The sequence below is a fragment of the Dasypus novemcinctus genome, chromosome 3 (assembly GCF_030445035.2).
Source record: "Dasypus novemcinctus isolate mDasNov1 chromosome 3, mDasNov1.1.hap2, whole genome shotgun sequence".
Taxonomy (NCBI): domain Eukaryota; kingdom Metazoa; phylum Chordata; class Mammalia; order Cingulata; family Dasypodidae; genus Dasypus; species Dasypus novemcinctus.
Genome location: NC_080675.1, coordinates 70,119,016 through 70,127,684, shown reverse-complemented (window position 1 = coordinate 70,127,684; position 8,669 = coordinate 70,119,016). Strand labels below are relative to the sequence as shown.

The 8,669-nt window shown below is 33.8% G+C and overlaps 1 pseudogene; it reads left to right on the top strand.

The window, feature by feature from the left end:
- The first annotated feature begins 5,962 nt into the window (after positions 1–5,962).
- Positions 5,963–6,919, top strand: LOC101441959 (leucine-rich repeat-containing protein 2 pseudogene; annotated as a pseudogene).
- The last annotated feature ends 1,750 nt before the right edge of the window (positions 6,920–8,669 follow it).

The following is an 8,669-nucleotide window of genomic DNA, read 5'->3' as shown; positions in this document are numbered from 1 at the left end:
TGGAAATCTCAGTTATCTAATATTATAATCTCAATTGGTTTCCTAATCCAAAGGCTAAAAATAACGCAGTTCATGAGCAGTTATTTTTGTGTGATAATGTATATCATATTTATGACATTATTTGTCTTAATTTTATAACAGGAAGAAATTTATCTCTACCATTTTTCCTGTTCCCTTCATTAACCATAACTTTTCATAATTATGTAATTCTTTAATTATTTGGAATGTCTACACATGCAAGTAAATGCAAGCAAAACAGCCTGCACATAGATATCAAAATACCGTTATCCAATAGACCTGATACTTATGTCCATATTGTGGATATAAACATTGATGTTTATTACAGTAATGTAGGTAGTGTCTATTATATATTAACATTTTATCTATTTGGTATAAACTTCCTATGAAAACTGCTACACAATTATCTTCAAAGGGGATGGTCTTGGGACTCTTTCATCAAAAGTATCTCCTACTGATTTTGTTCCTCCTATAAATATCAGTAGTTATGAATTACTAAAATTGATGGTAAGGTAATTTGGTCATTTAATTCCATTTTTTTTCTCAGTTCCACAAATTATCCAATTCATTTCCCCCTCTTTATTCTTTAAACATTTGAATAAAAGGAACTCAATGAATTGATTGTAACCCCTTCATTTTGAACTGATTGTCTTTTTTAACACATTATCCTCCTATTGAAATACACAGAATTTTCACATGCCAAAGAGAATGAAAAGGCAAATTGAAATATGTGCTGTTCTGCTTTCTCCCACACTACTGTCATGAATACCTCCTTGGCTCCACTTTTCACTGGTTACTTCAACTTGTCATTTATTCCCAAGTTAAGATATTTCAATTTTTATATCACCTGCTAATATTTTTATTGGAATCTAATAGTTCTAGTTGTGTAGATTTCTATTTTAACAGTTGAGCATTATAATCCGTAAAGATATCGTATCTTTCAATTAATTAAGTTTTCTTTAATTCTTTCAGCAACATGTTGTAGTTTCAATCCTATGTTAACTTCCTTAAATCTATTGCAAATGACACTATATTTCTCCTTTTCTGTTCCCTATGGCTAATATACAGACATATAATTTGTTTTGGTAAATTTATATTATATCCTGATACGTACTTAATTCACTTTTAAAGAGTTGAGACTTTTTTTAGATTCCCTAGGAATTGCATTAATACAAAACATGTACTCTATGCATTAAGATAATGTACTTCTTTTCTATTTTTATGGCTTTTGTTTTACTTGCCTTAATCCATGAGCTAATTTTCCTGATGGAAATTCTTTTGTTAATCTTATCTTTGTTTCCCTCCATGGAATGTGACACTGTTTCATATCCTCAGCCATTGCATGTGTGTGTGTGTGTGTGTGTGTGTATTTTGTGTTCAGCAATTTGACTCTGATGTGCCTAGCTATGACTTTCTTTGAATTGACCGTGTTTGGGATTTGTTGAGCTTCTTGGATCTGGGGATTCTTGGTTTTCTACAATTTCTAGCCATTATGTCTTCAATTTTTTTTCCTACTTTGTTTCTCTTTCTGTAGCTTCAAATACACATCTACAAGGGCTCTTTGATTTTATCGTTATATCACTGGTGTTCCAATTGTTATTTTTCCATTCTTTTCTCATTATTTCAGCTTACGTAATTTGTATTCATGACTTCAGTTTCATTGCTCTGTTATTTCTCAGTGTCCTGTCAGCTTCTTTGTCCATCCATATCAGTAAATTTTATTTCTGATATTTTATTTTTCATTTCCAGAATTCCTATGTGGTTTTTTTTTAGAGTTTCTATTTCTCTTTCAACATTTACCATCTCTTTATCCATTGTTTTCATCCTTTTCTGTAAATTCTTTAATGATATTACAACAAATGTTTCAAAGTATTTTCTTACTAGTTCCATTACCTGCCTCTGTTTCTACGGAATTTTTTTTTTCTTATTTGAGAGTATCACATTGTCCTCTTCATTCCTCTGTCTTGAATTGTTAATTGTATTCTGCACATGATCATTAAAATTAAAAAGTAAATCTAAGGTTTTTTTTTTTACCAGGGAACGCAATCTCTCTTCTTTGTTGGCAGTTAGGGTAAGAAGCTGATCATGGATATTTTTACAAAAGTCCTTTAGAGGTATTGTTAGGCTATAGTTTTACTTAGATTGGGTTCCATCTTGCTTAGACCAACATCTGACTCCTGTTTCATTGTTCTCAAGAATCTCATCCTTTTGAGTTCTTCTGTATGTAAGCTGGTGAAAATTGGTGCTGTATTTCCAGATCATTTTTGTTTGTTTGTTTACTTTTGGATTCAACACCAGCAGGGCTTTCAAATTCAATCACTAAAAGAATACCTGAGGAAGTTAAAATATGACATACATTCCAGCAGCCTATCATCCACTGTTGCCTTCTTGACAGAAATTTGGAATGTGTATAATGGAGAAAAATTTCAAGCTAAGTTATTTTTGTATTTGTGAATTTTTCTCCCAGATTAAAATTGTTCTTCCAACCTCCACTGTCATTAATAACTCAGATAAGCTTCTCTCATCTTCATGAAGTCTTCCTTTTTAAGGAAGTACTTTCTAGTACTAGACTAGGTAATTGAGTCCAAATATGGAAACTTCCACAACTCTCTGCTCCCCTGAGAAGAGCTTGCCCCCTTATGGAATTCAGTTTATCACGTAGTTCTTATGACCACCCATCTTCTTTATCCTCATAGACAAGAAAGTTTTTTTAAAAAGATTATTCATGTTTCTTTTATTGTTAACAAGAAAGCAAAAGCCATTTATATCCATATACACCTTAACCAGTAGTGAAAATCAGATTGAGTGTGTGTATATTCTTGTCTTTGTCACTCCATACTAAAGTGTTGAATTTCATTTTATTAACCTTTAAATATCTTTCTGCATCATTAATAGTATGGTATGTTGCTTATATATAGCACACTTAATGATTGCTTGTACTTCAAATTAACAAGAGATTCAAAAGTTTAGAGATTTTTAAAAGTTGAAATTTACCATGATTTGTAGACTCTAGCAAATTTAACAATTTATGCTATTAATATTATCTAATTTTTATGTATTTTTAATTGTTCAGATGTTTTTTTCCAATTGCTTGGTTCTCTTAATTATTAATTTTTGTATCTTTATTTAATTTTATGAATCATTGTTAATAAAACAATATGTTCTTTTTTTTTTCTTTTATTAAGGTTTATTTATTTAATTCCCCCCTCCCCTCCCCCAGTTGTCTGTTTTCTGTGTCTATTCGCTGCGTCTTGTTTCTTTTGTCCGCTTCTGTTGTCATCAGCCACATGGGAAGTGTGGTCGGCACCATTCTTGGGCAGGCTGCACTTTCTCGTGCTGGGCGGCTCTCCTTACCGGGTGCCCTCCTTGCACGTGGGGCTCCCCTATGCGGGGGACACCTCTGCATGGCAGGGCACTCCTTGCGCACGGGCCAGCTCCACATGGGTCAAGGAGGCCCGGGGTTTGAACCGTGGACCTCCCATGTGGTAGACTGACGCCCTAACCACTGGGCCAAGTCTGTTTCCCTGTTCTTTTTCTTGTAATTTGAAATAAATGTGTTGAAGATTTTGTCCTTAGATGGCCTCTAATATTCATATTTTAGTAAGGGAAACACTTCATTTACATATAACTAGTAAATACTGACCTAGGGTTTAAAATATTTCCATAAGACTTAATAGTATCATCACAGGAAATAAGGAATGCTTTGCCTTGACAAATTTCTGTCAATTGCTATGGCCATATTCAAACTTGTGATGGTTTGTAACTATTTATAACTTCTAAAAATTTGTGCATATTTTCTATGAATACCCAATTGTTTAGTGTTTCTATCAAATTGATTTCAGTGATATATTTCTTTCATTCTGTGATTCTTTAAATATTCACTTTTGACACACTTCCAATTAATTCTAACATGATTGTTTCATTGACATGAAGTTATATGTTTACCACGAAAGATAACTTAGATAAAGTTAAAATGAATATAGTATCTCTGAGAAATGACTGTACTTTATGATTCATTTTGGATGATGAAACCTAATACTTGTCACTGGGTATATGAAGGAATCCTTGATGAGGCTGCTAATAGATACAGTTTTCCAAATTTCTACTGCAGCTTTTGGTGTAAAAAAGTATGCAGTGCAATGTAATCTAATCTAATTATAATCAAATGAAACCACATGAAGGCTATAAATAATTGTATTATTATTTATAACATAAAGTACCTAGGTTCTGGTTTTTAGTTAATACATAGAAAGCAAGAAGGAATGTCAATCTACTCTCATGAGAATAAGTAATCAACAGAACCAAACTCAGGTATGATACTATTGCCTGAGATATCAGAAGGGTAATTTAAAATCACAATTGTTAATATGTTAAAAGTGTATAGTAGAGAAAGTGTGAAGCATGCATAATGAAATGGAAAATTTCATGAGGTAAATGGAATCAATAAGAAAGTGTGAATTGTGGAAGAAGGAGGAGGAAAAGAAGAAGCAGCAGCAGCAGTGGTGGCAGTGGTGGAGGAAAAGGAAGGAGAAGTAGAAGAAGGGACAAAAGAGAAGAAAGAGAAAGAGTAACATAAATAAAGTATACCTTTGAAAGCATTGTTAAGACAGTTGGCATAGTGAAAAAAGAATGAACGAACTTGAAATTATGCCTATAGAAACCACTGGAACTTAAATACAAAGTGAAAAACTAGTAAACCAACAATAAAGCACACAAATCATCCAAGATTAATGGGGCAAGATCATACTAATATAAGTATAATTGAAATCCCAGAAGAAGAAGTAAGAGGACAGAGCAGAAGAAATCATTGATGAGACAATAGGTGAGGAATATCCACAAAGAATGGAAGAAATAAATCCACAGATCCAGAGTCAGAAAACAAAAAGTAGGAAAAATGACAAACTAATCATCACAGAAACATCATACCCAAAGTGTTGGAAATCAAAGAAAAATGGAAAATAATCTTAAAGTTAGCCAGAGAAAAGAATGCCCCATTATATAGAGAGCAGTGCTAAAAAGAATTAAAGTTGATTTCCTGTCAGAAACTAAATAGGACAAAAGACAGTAGTGTGAAAGATTTAGAATCTGGCAGGAAAAATAATTATGTAAAAAAGATCTTTCAAAAATGATTGAAATATTAAGATGTTTTAAAATGAATATAAGTAAAACAAGGTAGCAGATTTTAATCTAACCATATTGATAAAATTCCTTTAAATATAGATAATCTAACCATATGTGTTAAAATACAGAAATAGACTGAATTTAAAAGAAGCATAAGTATTCAACTATGTCCTGGCTCTAGTGGAATAATATTTTAAGATAAAGAAAAAGTTAATTTAAAAATAAAAGAGTGGGGAAAAGTATAGGTTGTAAATCTATAATTTTTAAACTGGGATGCTTAAATAAATATTAGAAAAAATAAACTTAAGGATAAAGGATATACCAGGAATGAAAAAAGGACATTCTAATATAATATAAAGGTTAATTCATCAGTTAATCAAGAAGAAATACAAACCTACATGTTTGTACTCCTAATGACAAAGCTTCAAAATACATGAAGCAAAAATGGATAAAACCAAGAGAAAAAAATAGATACACATTAGAACTGGAAACTTCAATATCTCTCTTTCAGGATTGATATAAAAAATAGACAAAAACTCAATAATGATATATAAGACCAGAATGGCAATATCAACCCAATTAGCCTAACATTTATGAAACAATCCTATCAATAATTGCAGATTGCATATATTTTAATACTGTATATGGAAGATTTGCTCATGACCAAGCTGAGGCTCAGGGTAGTTAAACAACTTGCTAATCCTCAGCGGAGCTGAGAAGGGCTTTTAGGATGTCAAGTCCAAACCCCTTTGCTAGAAGAAAGACCAAGGTTTGGATGGAGCCAGCTCTCAACAGCTTGAGAAAGTAATTTCATGTTCTCAAAATGGGACATAAGGTGATCATATTTGATATTTCTGTCATCAGAAACTTGTGGGAAACTCATGTGAACAAACACAAAGCATGGCAGAAGAAGGAGGCAGAAAGGCTTGAGGAAAGCACATTGGAAAAGATAAAAGAGGAGAGGAACTGCGTGACTGTGTACAGGAGGAAATGCCTCCCCCAAGACATGTGCAAAAATGGTTTTGTAGACACTAGCGTGATGCTTCTGGAAAAGACTGAAAGGAATTCTCTCACAAGACAGAGTTCACTTTCCGTGGAGAAAGACAGAGAAGTGTGTTTGTGTACGAACTTTCCAGAGTGCTGGAAGGAGTTCCTAGATTCATTGAAGGAGCATACCCAGCTGAAAGAATGGCACACAAACAATACTCTGATCCAATCCATTCATCCATATATTTAGCTGTTTCAATAAATGAAATTTCTGGATCTGCCAATAAACCAAATCTTAAGTCTTACAGCAGATATTGGTTTTTTGAAGAACCTGAAAGAACTCAATGTGAGTTTCAACAGGTTGAAAAGCATTCCTCTAGAGCTGGAAGACTGCAAAAATCTGGAGAAATTGGATTTTTCTGGAAATCTAGAATTAATTGAGCTCCCCTTTGAAACTAGAAGTATTCAGACCTTTGTCCTATATAAAAACAAGGTGGCCTCTCTTCCTTTCTCCTTGCTCAACCCAGAAACTCACCTGACAGTCATCAGTGAGGACTATTTGGTAGAGCTCCTAGCTGCCCTTTGTGACTCATCCATACCATTAAAATTTGTAAGCCTTAGGGACAATTCTATGTATAATACCCAAGATCAAGATGGTGACAAAATGATGGAAAGTGAACAAGATTCCCAATGTTTTGATAAAGAATTTATGAAAGTCTATATTAAATATCTTAAAGAAAGAGAATCTGTTCCTAGTTATACTACAAAAGTAACATTTAGCCTTCAACTTTAGTATAGTCCATCAGAGGACTGCAAAATCTCACTATCCTCTGGAGCTGTTATGGGTGATATTACATGCAATAATAATGGTTTGTGCCTAAGGACAAAGTTTAGAAATCACTGTTATAGTTGTTAGGAAAAAATGATTTTCAAGTTTCAAATATATCAATATCTCTCTCCATAGACTATAGAATTGATAATTCCTTATATAGATATTTACAGGTTCATTTCAACATGTTTCCAAATATTACACATTTATTAATTTAAAAAATATATTTTAAATTATAATTTGGTGACCAAATTTTGTCAATGCATTGTTTTGTGATTCATTGTTTTCAGAAATAAAGGAATAAAGGGAATATTAAAAAGAGCATTTATATTGGACTAGTCAAAGGAGAGTTTTATTTTGTTATTTTAAAAGAGTTTTAATCCTTTATTATGAATATTTTTCCTTGAATTTTTACAAACTGCTATATCTATAGTTTGTGAGTTATATTTTGTCAAGTGTAGACTCCCCTCAAAGTCCTCAGGACAGAGTTAGGGAATAAACCAAACTTTGAAGGAAATAAGAAGGGCTGGAAAATCTGTCCATGCACTCAACACAATATGTTTGGATAGTATATTGCCATCTGGTTGAGAATGTGTGGGTCTGGCTGGCCATAGGAAGCCTTGATTGGCTGAGTATCTCAGGCCCGGGAACCCACATCAGAACAAAGAACAGAGGTGCCCTCAGGCTTCCTCCTCCAGATTTCACCTTTCCCATGTGTCCATAGAGAGTGACAAGTAAGGATGACTAATTGACACTGATTGTGAGTCTCTAGCAAGGTGTTTTCTTGGGTACTACAGGAGAACTATGCACATGGCAAAAGTGATGTCAGTCTAGAGGAAACCATGGGAATGTGCTTTACATGAGAAAGGTGGATTCATTACAGGCCTTTGGACTCTTCCATCTTATCATGGGATTTGGAGGAATTATACAAACATCTCTAATTTGATTCCATTGTCTTAGGCTAAAATAAATAGGTGTGTGAAGATTGTCTGGAAGATAAGGAAAGTAAGTAGCATTTTATAAGGAGGAAAAATATACATAAATAATATGTATTATATGTGATTTTCTGCCATGATGGAAATGTTCTAAATCTGTGCTCTCAAATACACATATGGTTCTGAGTATTTGAATGATGGTTGGTGTTACTGAGAACTAAAATTTTAATTTTATTTCGTTTAAATTTAAATAACCACATGTAGCTGCCATATTGGACAGTGTTGGACTATTGAACTGTCAGCACCCTAATTGCTGGGCAGAAATAGAGACACACATTCCCACCTCCAGGAGAGGAGTCTCATTGCATGGAAGGTACCAAGGGCACAGAAATGCCTTCCACCAGGAAAGCAATCTTAGGGTCCCAATGCACTTATGGTTTTCAGGTATTGGGGTTGCCAGCAAAAACCAGAATCACTCAGCATTGGATGGAAAAGTGTTTTATTCACATAGAGAAGAGACAGAGGGAGGCAAGCTTTACTAGTGAATGTCAGTCCCCCCTGGCTCACATACACAGGTTCTATAACATGGAAATGGTTTAGTCAGACTTTGCAGACTGCAGAGAATGTTTACATATGATCAGGACAATAGGGGAAGTGATATGACGACATATCCTCATCTTCTAGAGGATGTGTGATCTTCTAGGGGATTGTAGACAGTCGTGAGGAGGGAGTGAGTCATTTTTATCATTCATCCTAGGAACCAGCCTAACACAAGCCCC